The sequence below is a fragment of the Delphinapterus leucas genome, chromosome 11, assembly GCF_059928025.1.
Source record: "Delphinapterus leucas isolate spDelLeu-1000000601 "Yukka" chromosome 11, BTC_Dleu_Yukka2, whole genome shotgun sequence".
In the NCBI taxonomy this organism is placed as follows: domain Eukaryota; kingdom Metazoa; phylum Chordata; class Mammalia; order Artiodactyla; family Monodontidae; genus Delphinapterus; species Delphinapterus leucas.
This window is the reverse complement of record NC_143139.1, coordinates 63,241,497-63,256,894: the sequence shown is the minus strand read 5'-3', so window position 1 is coordinate 63,256,894 and position 15,398 is coordinate 63,241,497. Positions and strand designations below refer to the sequence as shown.

Genomic DNA, 15,398 nt, shown 5'->3' with positions numbered 1-15,398 from the left:
ACAATTTCCTTACATTTATACTCAGAAGTAAAACAGCAGTACATAAAAACCTCCAATATTTTTAGAATTAAAAATTCTAAAATAACATACAGAATTTATTATCTGTCCTCCACCTGGAATGTTCCCATTTTATGAAGGGGGTTTGTGAGGGATGGTGAGCGGATGACTCTATCTCTGTAGGAGCACTTCCTTGAATACCATCACAGAATGATCATTTCTCCTTCTATACAACATCAAAACAACCACGAAACCCAAACGATTAATCTGGTCATTCTCTGGACTTGGCTGCCATCTTGACAGGAGTTATTTTGGAAACGGATTTTTTTTGGGGGTGGGGGAAGATTATGTTTTTGGACTCTCCTGTTGCTCATTCAATGTAATAACAAAGTCATAAAATAACTTATCACCTAGAAAATTGTAATGTTGTGCTTCTACTTCAGGAAACCTTTGGGTTGATTACCCTAAGCCTTCCAAATACAGTGTCAAAACTTATCTATCAATATACATATACGAGAATTGGGAAGTGTTATAAACATGTATTTCTTTACTGTCAGGCAGAACTGTATAAAATTTTTCACAAAAGACAAATTTCTGTCTTTTCAATAAATTCAAGAACAGAATTTCAACATTCTCTTCTGTAGAACATCACATCATCTCATCTGCTATTCTTTCCGACAATTTAAACACTTTTCTCCCTTTTGGGCCTTGGTGTCTGACCTTTCTTGTAATGGCCTATATTTACTTTAAATCCACATCTGATGCTTCTCTTTTTCTCATTTTAACATCTTGAAATTTCTTTAGTCTTTTCTGACAAGGTGATGTCTCAAACCTTAAATAATTTTAGTTTTGTTGCTGTTTCTCAATTTATTTTAATTCTTTTATTTTTAAATATATTTTATTGAAGTATAGTTGATTTACAATGTTGTGTTAGTTTCTGCTGTACAGCAAAGTGATTCAGTTATGCAAATATATTATTTTTCATATTCTTTTCCATTATGGTTTATTACAGGATAATGAATATAGTTCCCTCTGTTAAATCTTTATTTTTAAAATTTTTATTAGATCAGAGTTGATTTATACTGTTGTGTTAGTTTCAGGTGTACAGAAAAATGAATCAGTTATACATATAGATACATCCATTCTTTCTTAGATTCTTTTCCCATATATGCCATTACAGAGTATTGAGTAGAGTTCCCTGTGCTATACAGTAGGTCCTTATTAGTTATCTGTTTTTTATATAGTAGTGTGTATATGTCAGTCCTTGTATTAGTTCTTGATGTTGTGTTTCAATTATGGATCTAAATTAGAACTAGGCTCTCTAATACAGTGATCTGTCCAGCAATATTCTTATGTTTCTATTTGAATATCTTAGAATAATGCTGGTTTTTAATAGTAGCATATTGCCAGCTCTTCAGCTGTTTTAAACCAAAAACTCCATCTAATTTTCTACATATTTGATAGCAAATTTTAATTCGTCTTTGTAGTATGTTCCTTTCATGAATATGTTTTAATACTTTCCTATTAAATTCATCCGTTATGTTTCCTAATTTCTGATCATCATAATAAATAAACACATTAGCTTCAAGAATTAAATAGAATGAGAATGTTTATATATCATTGTATGGATAGGATGCCCTGAGTTTTTAATTATCTTAGTAAATTCTGTCCAGGGCATAAGAAAACATCACAGGCACAAGTAGGGGTATAATTGATCTGTGAATGTTTTATCTAATTTAAGGGGTAGATAAGTTACTAATGCAAATTTCTTTGTCTTAGTATTTGGTCTGTCTCTAGTTCTTAAGGCTTTGTCCTGGGTAAAACCACACTCTTGCTAAACCCCTCAGTCATTAGGTCTGTTCCTATGCTAGTTCCTAGTGCCCTTCCATCTTCTTCACAGAGTCACTTTATTACATGAAGAAGTTGTTAATTATCATAAGCTGTCTGACAAGAACTTACTCCAATTACCCCTACAGTCTTTTTTATCTCTAGCTCAGCTATTCTATAATTACTAAGTGTGCTTGGCACAAAGATGGTTTATAGGTTTAACTGTTGATTATTTATATATCTCTCACACTATTACAGAATAGTTGAGCAAGATAAGCATTTACATGTGTACACATTTAAATGTCTGGATGTGCATTTTGAAATGCAATAGTTTACATTTAATGATGGGTCGAGAATGATAACAATGATTTTAGGAGAACATAAAGGTTTTACATTTGAAGTTCCTGTTCAGAAGAATGGCAATGTTACATACTAGCTAACTGAAGAAGTAAATGATCAGGACAGTGCAGTTTCTGTATTTTAGGCTACTTAACTATCTATCAAAAAGGCACCTCTCTTATGCTATTAAAATTTCAACCTTTTGACACATAAAGATATGTCAGCAATGAACTTGGTCTGTAACAATACGCTATTGATGATGTCTTTTCAAAAAATTATTATTTATTTATTATTTATTTTTGTCTGCGTTGGGTCTTGGTTGCTGTGTGCAGGCTTTCTCTGGTTGCCATGAGCAGGGGCTACTCTTCGTTGTGGTGCACGGGCCTCTCATTGCAGTGGCTTCTCTTGTTGTGGAGCATGGGCTCTAGGTATGCGGACTTCAGTAGCTGTGGCACGCAGAATCAGTAGTTGTGGCTCGCGGGCTCTAGAGTGCAGGCTCAGTAGTTGCGGCACACGGGCTTAGTTGCTCCGCGGCATGTGGGATCTTCCCAGACCAGGGCTCGAACCTGTGTCCCCTGCGTTGGCAGATGGATTCTCAACCACTGCACCACCAGGGAAGCCCAGTGATGTCTTTTTAGTTTAGTGAATCCTAGAATAACCAAGTTTTCAAGGGTGAAAACCAGGGTTTCACCAAAATGCAGATAATATATATTTTGTTACTCAAAATTATTTATGAGTGGTGAACTTCTTTAATCATTTTCTGAAAAAGTACATTGATTTTGCTGTCATTATTGAAAAATAATGACAGCAAAATCAATTCATAGTTTATATAAATATGGAATATAAATATGGAACTTGCTAGTTATTTCCCTTCAACACATGAAATTATTTTTTGCACTGTCATCTTGTCTATTGTAGTTGACGAGATATCTATTATTTTTTCCTTGCTCCTTTATATGTTGGTCGTTCTAATTGATTTTTAAGATCTTGCACTATCTTTGGAGTTCTGTGGCTTTGGTAAAATGTTTATGTTTGAATTTGTTTTTCCTTATCTGGTTTGTGGCTGGGAATGATTTTCTATATGGTATTAATGGCTTTCTTCAAATATGGAAAATTCTCGGCTATTATCTTGTAACTAACCATCTAGAATTCTTAATAGATATTGGTGTGCTTTCTCATTTTATTCCTCTATGTCTCTTAAGTTTTCCATCTCTTAACATTCTGTGCTCATTCTAGAAAATTTCTTCAGATGTAATTCACAGTCCATTAATATCATCTTAGGTCATTTCTCTTTTCATCCTAAAAGTTTTCATTAAATTTTTTAATTTGAAAACTATATTTTTCTTTTCTATGAGTATTTGGTTCTTTTTCAGATCTGCTAATCTGTTTTCATAGTGTCTTACTGTTGGTTTCTATTTCTTCCTTCTTTACTTTTATAATTTTTTAAATGATTCGTTTATGCTTTTTTTCATATTGTTAAGCTATCTCAAAACTTTAGGATTTGAATGCTCTTGCTTATGGTGCCTCATTATGCTTTGCTATGTTGGATAATTCTCATGTGTGGTTTTATCATTATTCATTTAATTGTAAACTCATTTTAGTTTTTTTTTTTTTTCTTAAAGAGTACTGTGTGTCCTGGTTCAGACATGTTTCCATACAGAATTGTAGGTTCCCATTAGTTTATATAAATTACATTTGGAGGATTCATGCACTGTGAATAATATACATTCAAGCCCCATACTGACATATGCCAAAGCCTGGTGATTTGATTTGTCACAGTAGAACTATTTTTTTCCCTGTATTTCATCTAGGTTCCTAGGCAGATAAGCTCTACTCACTTCCCTGGATCAGTGGGTGCAATTTTCTTGCTGCTTCATCAAGAAGGAAGCAGCTCTTCGCCGATCCTGAATTTATGTGAGAATTTCAGTTCCAGATCTCGAACCTGCTTAGACCCAAGTCCTGTAGTCATTAGAGACTTGATAAAGGACCGACCTCTCCCTACTCAGTCATGACATCAGCTCTTCGTCTTTCTACTCTGCCTTCGAGCTCTCCTTCTTTTCTGACGCTTGAGGATTTTCAGGGTTTTAATGTGCTGTTGATCTACATATTTAGAAATATTTATAGTGATAATACTATAGATATGTATGTATGAACAAGAGGTGGTAAATGCTTCATCTCAGATATGAAACAAATTAGTAATCAGTGATTAACCTAGATGCATACAGTGAAATGAGACAATGCTTCACATAGTTCTGTGTGAATTTCACAATGTTAGGAAAAGGATAGCTTTCTGGAGTTCATTATTATTGCACCTGAAACAATTTTATGTCCTTCAACATATCCCCCTGTGACCTCACATTCTTACTGGGTTTTGAAAATATCCTTTCATCTATTTTATACATTTCCTTCTGGTTCAGTTTTTCTAGAAGATTCTATCAAGTTCTCTTCGATGTTCCTGTGAACTGTATTATTCTCCTGGGTATATATGTTTAAGATATGTTTAGCTGCACATTGCTTAGGGAGTTTAACGTATGGCAAAGTGAAGATTCTTTAAGTGCCTTAAAATTGGCAAAAATATTTTCAAATAAAAAAGATAATCAACCCTAAATAAACTAATGAGAGCAACACAACTTTTGCTTTTATTAAATTACAATAAAAAGTATTAACTTCTCCATAAAACATTTTTAAACTGAAATAAGTATCAGCATAAGCAGATGTAAAAATCATTTTTATTATTAGAGTGGTTCTTCTCTCATTAAATATTGCATTTTAATGTTATTAGTTTATTTTTAAGTGATAATAAGTGTAAAGAAAATTGTTAAGAATGAATGTCCAATTTCTATAACGTTTTCAGCCTATTGGTTTATCTCTTCTTAAATAGTGCATCATTCTCACAAATTGCTATGTATTCTTTTCTTATCATCTATTTCCTGAATTACATCCAATATCTTCAAGTAGGTAATTTTCCTTCCTATTACCACAATGAATTCTCGAAAGTCTATTCTTTTATATTGACTAGATACACACACACAATCCTTATTGAATTTAAAAGTGGCTAGTCCAATTTCATCCATAGTGAAGTTACTTTGCCAGATAGAACAACAGAGCAAAAGATTTATTCTGATGTATCCCAGAACAGGACACTTAGTCACTGGGAAATGTAATTAAGAAAAATCTCAGGATCAGAAATGATGCCTTTGGTGGCCTGGGTTGTGGGGTATTAGATTCCATAATGGCCACAGTGTAGCCACCGCGGCATTACTTAGGCCTAGCTATATGGATTAGATTTCTCAGGCAATATAGCTTTATCTAATATGCAAATTTATACATTTCATTTAAGGAGGTATAAAGACTAAAAAGACTTAAAGTAAGTGGACCAGATTGATTTTAGTGCATAACTGACAACAGTAAGAATCAGTGAGATTAAAAAGAGTAGGATCATTGACTGGAAACAACTTGGAGGAAAAAAATGCAGAGAAGAATATGATTAGAGTTACTGGATGATCACTATTTTAGTGGGTCTGAATATTTATGTGTTTGTTTCTTGTTTCTTGTTTGTTTCTCCACTAACATGAAATCTCCATAGAACAGGGGCCTGGACACACGGCTTGGAAGATTGACTGGCATAGGAAGTGCTGACTGGCATAGGAAGTGTGAACCCAGGCTCCACGATGAACAAGGTTTGCTGGGCTAAGGGAAAGTAGAGGACGAAGATATACTGATTGAAAACCTAAGTGTAGGAAACATCAAACAAGCTTACGTGTGAAGATAACTGGTGATATAGGACTGGTCAAGCAATTCTGAAGCATCACTTCAAAGGGATGAGGGAACAAAAGCAATTGGGAAATTCAAACAAGGCTGAGTGGCAATACCATTGTTGTCTCATTAAGCCCAGGTTTTCCTAGTAGTTTTTGAAAGCTGTGAAGTAGAGACTGAGATAACTCAACCCAGGCATTGACCATTCCTGTCCTAGGACTCATTTGAATGTTGCCAATACTCCATATTACCCTTTACTCTTGCTTCTTGAGAATGGAATGGAAAAGAAGGGCGCTTTACATTGAAAAATATCTTTAAAACTTTCTTCAATGGAAAATGAACCATTTTTTTTTTTTCCTAGTGGAATTTCCAGAGTGAAGAGGGATTTTAGGAGCCTACATGATAACTTCTGTTGTGCCTCAACCTCAACGGTAATAGAGATTCTGGAAACTTTTCTTTTAGACATTTTATTTTACTAAAAATTAGAACTGATGAAGTATTACAGGCCCTTTTTCTAGGAAAGGCATCTAACTTCTTGTTTCTTACACTGCAGATTAGCCTAGTAGTGAGGCTTGACCAAAACAAGAGATGTCAACTATTACAGGCCTTTATTTTGAAATTATCAATTTTTCTTTGAATGAAGAGTTTTAGTTTGTTTGCTTTTCTACCTCTACCATTTGTTCCTTAGGTTAAATGAAGGTAAAGGGGACTCAGAGCTGCTAAGACTTCCTTGACATCCAAAGAACAGAGGAAGAATAAGACAGATAAGCCCTTACTTGGGCCTCATTCCCTGGGCTATTCAGACTCCTGTCCTCCATGCCAGGTACAGGTGCTGACTGTTTTTTCAAACCATCCAAATTTAATGAATAGAACGAAAGAGAAATAGTAAAACAGAAAATGCTAAAATTCAAATGGAACAAAATATTTTTTTTGGTCTAATGTCTGGGCTAAAAGTAGCAAATTTAGCAAAGTGCCTAAAACACAGTAGATATTCAAGAAATATTTGGCAAATTAAAGAAACACCTGTAGGGGTAAATGCAGCAAATAGGTAAACTTGATCCAATTGAACATGATGCTGAACTTTTTGAAAAACACAGAGGATAGAATTCCTTAGAAAGTGGGGTACAATAAAACCCTGAGTGGTGACTTGAGTCATTCAGAGAAAAAGCTGTTGGTAGAAGGCTGTGAGATCACCAGTTCTCTCTTTCCATCATTCCTTGGTGTCCATTGAACTAGCATTCATGCTCGCTGTCTCTGCTTAAACACTTCCTCTATTCATCTGCTTTCTAAATGAATGTGTACCTACAATATGTATCTATTCATTTAAAAATAACTGAATGCACCTGTTTCCTTGAGCTATAAACATGAACATTAATGAGCATCCTGTCTATTTAATAGTTTAATACTGCTTGGCAACCTGTATTTGAGACCACTTGCCCCTTAAGCTCTATCTCTGGGCTGCACCTCTTCCCTCCATCTACTTTTCCTCTGCTCAAGAGAATACTGCTCATGTTATAACCAGTTTCTCTGTGTTTTACAAAAACATCCTACCCTCTCTTTCAGTTTCTCATTTACTTTATAACCAAACTTGTTTTTCTTTAGTGTCGATATTCAAAGTAAATAAGAATTTAAAAAAATATTTTGTTCAATTGGTTTACTTTTTAGAATCCCATAGTATTGTTTTCTACTATTTTCCACTTTAGAGCTCTTTTTTTCTTTTTTTACAAATCATATAATTTGACTATAATTTTGTGGATTAAAAAAAATTGAATGTGGGGCTTCCCTGGTGGTGCAGTGGTTGAGAATCTGCCTGCTAATGCAGGGGACACGGGCTCGAGCCCTGGTCTGGGAAGATCCCACATGCCACGGAGCAACTAGGCCCATGAGCCACAACTACTGAGCCTGCGTGTCTGGAGCCTGTGCTCCGCAACAAGAGAGACCGCGATAGTGAGAGGCCCGCGCACCGTGATGAAGAGCGGTCCCCGCTTGACACAACTAGAGAAAGCCCTCACACAGGAACGAAGACCCAGCACAGCAAAAATAAATTAATTAATTAATAAACTCCTACCCCCAACATGTTTAAAAAAAAATCGAATGTGCATCTAACATCATTTATAACATCGTTTCTGTGTGAAAACATTTTGGGTTCTAAATATTTAACTTATAAATTAAACTTTTGAAATAAAATCCAATTGAAATTAGTGCCTGCCTGTATTGTAAATGTGATTTTTAAAACCAGTTGAAAACCGAGAATATTTTTATTTATAAAAAGATTCGTATGAATTTGGAAGACAATTATTCCAACTATTTTAGGACACTTTTATAAAGTAAGTACACCTGAAAACCTAAAGATTTTGAGCATTTTCCCCTTTTAGACCCTTGTCTCAGTGGATTCTACAAGATAGGAAGCAAGAATTAATTTTATGGGTCAAACAGTCTCTGCAGTTTTCCTACTAAATCTGATGTTACTTTTTGCCCTCATTCAGTGCCAGAGGTAATCACAATATTCTGTCGTTTCATGGTTCAGAAGAAAGTTCTTTGTCCCTTCTAACTTAAATGTATACTTCAGAGTTTGGCTTATTAAGTTGGCAAAATGTCTGACATTTTTGCGTTAAAAATAAAGCTATGAGGAAATTCCCTTACTAAAATTAGATAAAAGAAAAATACTCACTTATGAATAAATGGGATACCCTTAGCCAGAAGGTTTTACTTAGCTGTACCAATAAATTATCTTTTGAAAATTTGACACCCACAGGACTTGTATGAGTAGAAACCATAACAGAAGTACAGGCTGGAATTCTTAAAGAAGTGATGCTTACTAGACATATCTAATATTGAAAGAATGACTTGATATTTAGAAAGCTTTGTAAAACTAAAGATTTAAATGTGAAAATAATTGTAGAAATTATGAATTTAATACCCTTTACTATGAGATCATTTATTATTTGGCAACTCTGGGAAACTTTTCAATTGATAGTCATACCCTTAACATCTTTAACATTTAATTTTTAATTTCAAAATATTTACGACTCAAATGAAAGGGGAAAGAAACAGTCTAAAGTCCTTTGTACACTCCTAGGAAATAAAAATATGTAGGAAAAAAGTCAAAATCCTAATTTATTTTCAATATTTTTATATTAATTATATGTCTATAGCTTTAAAATGTTTTCCGCTTGGCTGTTTCCTTGCTGTCATATTATAGAGTAGTGGTTTTTAAACTTTGGAGTGCATTGGGATGATCTGATATACATATTTAAAATGCTGGTTCTAAAGCCCATTCACAAAGATTCTGATTAAGTACGTCTGGCATGGAACCCAGGAATAGAAATTTTCTTAGGTTGGCTTCAGGTTACATTTTGAGATGTTTCTCAAAATATTTGCAGGGTAGAAGATGAAACTGTTTCTAAAATACAAAGTAGAAGAGTATAAAATGGGAATATTTTAAGAACTGTATGGTAAGAACCACACTGTCAGATCATCAGCTGTGCCTTTCATTATAAAATGATTGAAATAACCATTATATATTAGCACTGACAATTATTGCCTAAGAAAGAAACTTTTGATTCTAGGTAATATGCACTTTCAGAACCACTTCATTTGTTTTAATAATCTATGTAAGGAAATTATAAAAATTAGCAAAAAACATGTTTCAGCAATAGCAACTGTGATCCTGTAAAATCATACTGCATCAGAGATAAGAGGAACTTCCAGCATTCAAATGGTTCATTCCCCAAAGGTGAAGAACTGTGTTACAACACAAGCCTACTGGACAGATTTATTTAATAAGATGGTGAATTTATAGGAGTGTATAGTTGGTTTATTTCTGTATGATTTTAGGATCAGAGACCTACTATTGTAGCCAACTTCCTCAGGAAGAAACTAAGATGCAAATAGCAGAATAAAGTTCAAGACACAGCCTCATACTATAACATTATTTCTCCTATATACAATGAGAATCATGTGAAAGACGATTCTTTAGAAATCCAAAACTTCAGTAACATGAGACTCCCAATAATGATTAGTGAGATAATTTAATCACCTCCAATTTACTTCAGAGAATTGTGGTTATGCCGAGGGAAAGGGTGTTAGAAATGACAGAACAAAGAAGCAATTTGATTGGTTAATGAAGAGTCTAAGAATGACAATTGAATTTGATGGAATTCATTAGTTGGGACATTCAAGCAGATACTTTACAACCCCGATTATGTACTCTAACATAGGTAATAGTCACAATGTGATATATGTACTTCATTGTTGAATTAGGCATATAGGAAAGAGTAAGGCATAGTATGGCACAAAGAAACATCAGCCTGAGACAAATCTGCCTCCACTCCCACCCCTTACCCAATATTGTTGCTAAAATATCATCCGTACAGCAGGGCACAAAAGCACAGAGGCAGATGCTATGGCATATTCTTTTAGAATGCAAGGCTGCTCAAGGTCATCTACAGATAACGAACCATGACAACTTTGGATTTGATGAAGTACAAAACGAGAGTGGGAGGAAGCAAAATGTTATATAAGTGGCCAGTGCCCCATCAACTAAACTAGCACGTCGAGGGCGTTAATACTAGTAATAATTTCAAAAGACATGACAAATACTAAACATTCTTTTGAAGTAAGAGATACAGTCCTCCAATTTTCCGCACAAATGCATTCTTCTTCCACATATCACAAGTTCATCAACAAAACATATCAAAGTTTCTGTTTTTTTCCCACGTACCTTAGTTAGTTGCAGTGAAATTTCCAGGAATGAAGCAATAGGCAGGCGAATGGTCTCCAATTCAAAGCCAGGCGTTTGTCAAGCTCTTGCTAGTTCTTGTTTTCCTGGTTTCCTTTGAGAGAAAGAGGAGAATGGAAAAAATTCATAAAAATGCTGGCCTGCAACTCTGCACCCGCCTTTGCTACTGAGTGTGTATATAGACTTTTGCTGATGTGGCCCATTCATTATTCACAGCCAGCTCTAGCTTCCTCATTTCCTGGTTGCACTACGTGCTCCAGGCTAAGAACCAAGAGGTATGAATCATGTGGACATAAAGAAAAATCTAGAAGAAGAAATGTTTCAAGAAAGCAACTTTTTTCCTATTTCTTCTGACATAGCCTGTTCTATGGCATTGCTCCGTAGAGGAGAAAGAGCATGTGCCGCCACAGAAGGCACCCAGTGGAATTACCACCCGGGGGGATTATCTCTAAGCAATTCATACTTTGTTTTGCTAACAAGACTCCTTGTTTAGGATACTGGAGTGCTGTCCTTCTCTGGCAGTGTTCCCCCATATTTTAGAATTATTGAAAAGCTAACTGAGTCTATTTTGATTTGTGAACCTCTTTGCAAGCAACAGCAGCGGCAGCCGTGCTAATAAAAAAGAAAGGCATTGTATGTACCTAGGAAGGACACTGAAATACTGCACATACAAAAACATCTGCGTTGTGGAGGAGGTCTATCAAATATTCTAATAGTTCCCTTCCTTCCTTGCTTCCTTTGTCCTTTTCTTCTCCCTCCTTTCTTTTCCATTCTTTTTTCTTTTCTTTCCTTCTTCCTTTTATTCTTTCTGTTTTCTTTAATATACTGTTTTATTGTATTTATTTATTCTTACATACAGGGCAACCTATGGTATTATCTTATATTTGAGATTTTTAAATAATGATTTTAGAATATGGAATCTCAAAAACACTAAAGTAACAGAATCCATCCACGAATGCAGAAACTCACAGAGGGAGACTTTAAGTTATCAGCTGCATCTTGCAGCTCCAATTAAGAACGGAGGCTTTGCAGATTCCAGCAGCTCTGATACTAATCAGACCATTCTGCTCTCTTCACAGCTGAAGTTTCAGTTTTCTGGAGGAAGCTAATATGGCAACACCCTGTTATTTGAGGATTCAAGCTTTCCTACTTCAAGATAAATGAACACACAATCCCCCGCAGCTTTCATTATATCCTGAATAGAATTTTACAGTCCCTCTGAAGTTATTATGGAGTCCTCTTTGCCAACTAATGGACCAGAATCGTTCTGGCATAAATCCATGTAGGAAAATCTTTTGGGGGTTTTCTGGGTTTGGGAAAACCTTAGTTGTTGCTTTAAAGGAGAAGATGCTGCATAAGACAGTGTAATTCCCTGAGTGGTTTCTGAGCTCCATTTTGCCTGGCTGAGATAGACAAGGGAAGGTTGACTCCAGCTCAGGCTATTTCCATTATAGGTACTTATTTATAATCTGCGATACATTCAATGAATATTAATTGAGTGTCTATTGTGGACTGTCTTTTTGTTGGCCAGGTTTTGGGGATAAAAAATGAAAGTTTCTTGCTTCTAAAAGAATTGGCGAGACAGGTAAGGAAATAAATTATTACTACACATAGATAAGTGTCACAATGGAGATGTAGGATGTGGTAGGCATCGATAAAGGATTCTTCCCATCCTCTAGGAGCATTCTAAGTTCTCATGTGGAATGAAGCAGAAAACATCACCAACACTGTGTGTTTATGCACATCTATGTGTGTGCCCTTCACACACACGTGAAGTAAGAGGATAAAACAATAAAGTCCTGATCTATGTCGCTCCCTGGAATTTTTTAATAGTTTACACAACTGTGGCTTTTCACAATTGGATCTTCTTTTCAACAATGGTTCCAAGCATAAAATGGCTTTTCCCACCAGAAAGCATTCAAAACCTCTTTCCCATGGCTACAGGTCCCAGAAAGTATCTGATTTCTCAGAGCACAGCCCCCAGGGTCATTTTCTAAATGTTGGTGAGAATACATGAGTTAGTAATATATACCCATTTTGGAAGCCAAATAGCAAAGATTAAAAAACATCTGTCATTGGGACTGTGAGCCTACAAGCAAGCAGTAGACTTCCAGCAGAGTCTGTGGCAGGAACAGTATGTAACACAGATTTAAAAACAAAAGATTCAACTAGATTTAGCTCAGTCACATGGTTTAAAAGGATATTACCAGCTCCCACCAGAACCCACTTTGCAATGTGTTACATAAAACTATGGGTTGTAAACCTAGGACATTTTTTATAGAAATTCATTCTTTCTCTCAGAAGTGATTTTCTAAATGCTTATTCGTGTCAGGCAGGGTGCAAGACACTGAACGCTCACTGGCCAAGGAGACAAACGGCTGCCTCTAGTGTCCACCTCACCTCGCCCCACGGAGACTGCAGGCTAATGAAAGAGAGAGATGATGAAAACATACATACAGAGCATGTGTCATTACACACTTTACATGTAATAAATTCCAAAAAGGACAGGTAAAGATGCTGGGAAAGTGAGAGCAGGGGAGCTTCATCCAGAATTGGCTTCCTTGCAGAAATCACATTCAGGAATTAGCTGGATTTACGGGTAGGATGGGGTAAAGGGGTAGATTCAAACTATGACAATATATGTGTAAAGTCCTGAGCTCCGTATGCTTGAGGAACAAGGACGACACAAAGGGTCAATGTGGTTGAAATGTAGTGAGTATGGAGAGGCATGGGGGTATCAAGGCTGGAGGCAGGCATGGGGCAGCCTCTGACGAGGGTTCTAGGTGAGGGGACCCTGGAAGCCACTGAAGCATCGACTCCCTTTAGTTACTCTTTGGAGAATGGATTGGGGTGAGGATATTTATCACTATTAAAAAAAAAACAACTTTCTTTTACCTATTCATAGGAGTGAAATTTATCGTATTGATTTAAAAATTAATTTTCTGACTCCCTGACGTTGAATAGGTCTAGGTTTATTTGTTTTCTTAACTTTTCAGTAATGCTGTATTTTTCTTCCCAGTACTTATCATTACGCTGCATATATGCTTGTCTGTTTCTTCCTGGCACCACGACCACCTCTTCAAAAATCTGTAAGAGCTCGAGGTTTTTTCAGTTTGGTTCATTGATGCATATCTAGTGCCTAGAACACCATTCGGCTACTATTCTATACAGTCGTAGCTCAACAAATACATGTTGAATGTATAAATGAATGGATAATTTAGAAAACTGTCTCCTGATGCTAGCAATCATTTACTATTATTTTTATCCCTAAATCACTTTCATGCCAGGTCAGCTTTGCATGTTAATGTAGAGCTTATTAGACTAATAAAATGTGCTTCTGGTGATTCATCATTAAAAACAGTATTTGTAAATATATGAAGAGCTCATACAACTCAATAACAATAAAGCAAACAACCCAATCAAAAAGGGGGCAGAAGACTTAAACAGATATTTCTCCCAAGGAGACATACAGATGGCCAACAGGCACATGAAAAGATACTCAACTTCACTAAGTGTTAGAGAAATGTGAATCAAAACTACAATGAGACATCACCTCACACCGGTCAAAGTAGTCATCATTAAGAAGTCTATAAGTAATAAATGCTAGAGAGGATGTGGAGAAAGGGAACCCTCCTACGTTGTTGGTAGGAACGCAAATTGGTGCATCTAATACGGAAGACAGTATGGAGGTTCCTCAAAAAACTAAAAACAGAGTTGCCATATGATCTAGCAATCCCACTCCAGGGCATATATCCGGAGAAAACTCTAAATTGAAAAGATACATGCACCCCAGTGTTCACAGCACCACTAATTACAGTAGCCAAGACATGGAAGCAACCTAAATGACCATCGACAGATGAATGGATAGAGAAGATACTACTGTAACAACTGAGTGGAATACCACTCAATTATGAAAAAAGAATGAACTAATGGCATTTTCAGCAACATGGAAGGACCCAGAGATGATCATACTAAGTGAAGTAAGTCAGGAGAAGAAAGGCAAATATCATATGATATCACTTATATGTGGAATCTAAACTATGATACAAATGAACTTATTTACAAAACAGAAACAGACTCAAACATAGAAAACAAACTTATGGTTACCAAAGGGGGTGGGGAGGGATAAATTAGGAGTTTCGGATGAGCAGATACAAAGTACTACATATAAAACGGATAAACAACAAGGTCCTACTGTATAGCACAAGGAACTATATTCAATATTCTATAATAAACCATAATGGAAAAGAATATGAAAAAGAATATATATATGTATACACACACACGCACACAAATATGTAACTGAATCCTTTGCTATACACCAGAAACTAACACAACATTGTAAATCAACTATACTTCAATTTTTAAAAAAGTATTTATAATTGTAGCTTATGGAAAAGGTATAAATAAACCTATTTGGGCAAAGTAAATGAATAAAAAAATAAAAGATGAGGAACCTAACTTGAAAGCAAAATATATTTGTCCTAACGTACTTCTCTTAGACTTTAGGTTCACTCATTTTAGGGTAAGAGTCAATCATTTTTCAGTAAATTCTCTTGGTATTTTCACAAAACTCTAAATCCTTTTAGTTATTATCAATTTAGAAATGGATACAGATAAAGGGCTCTCTGGTACCATTTATTTGACAGGGGAACTTAGAGGAACTAACCAAATATATGTACTTCAAATCTTGTAATATTAAAAGATATTTTTATGATATAGATGAATTCATAAAAGC

At 35.4% G+C, this 15,398-nt stretch overlaps 1 long non-coding RNA gene across 1 annotated transcript in view; it reads right to left on the bottom strand.

The window, feature by feature from the left end:
• Nucleotides 1-15,398, bottom strand: part of LOC111167265 (uncharacterized) — a 181,103-nt gene that overhangs the window by 59,022 nt on the left and 106,683 nt on the right. Inside the window, exon 2 of the long non-coding RNA XR_002642768.2 lies at nt 10,643-10,754. This is a non-coding gene — a long non-coding RNA (uncharacterized LOC111167265). The remainder of the gene's footprint in view (nt 1-10,642; nt 10,755-15,398) is intronic.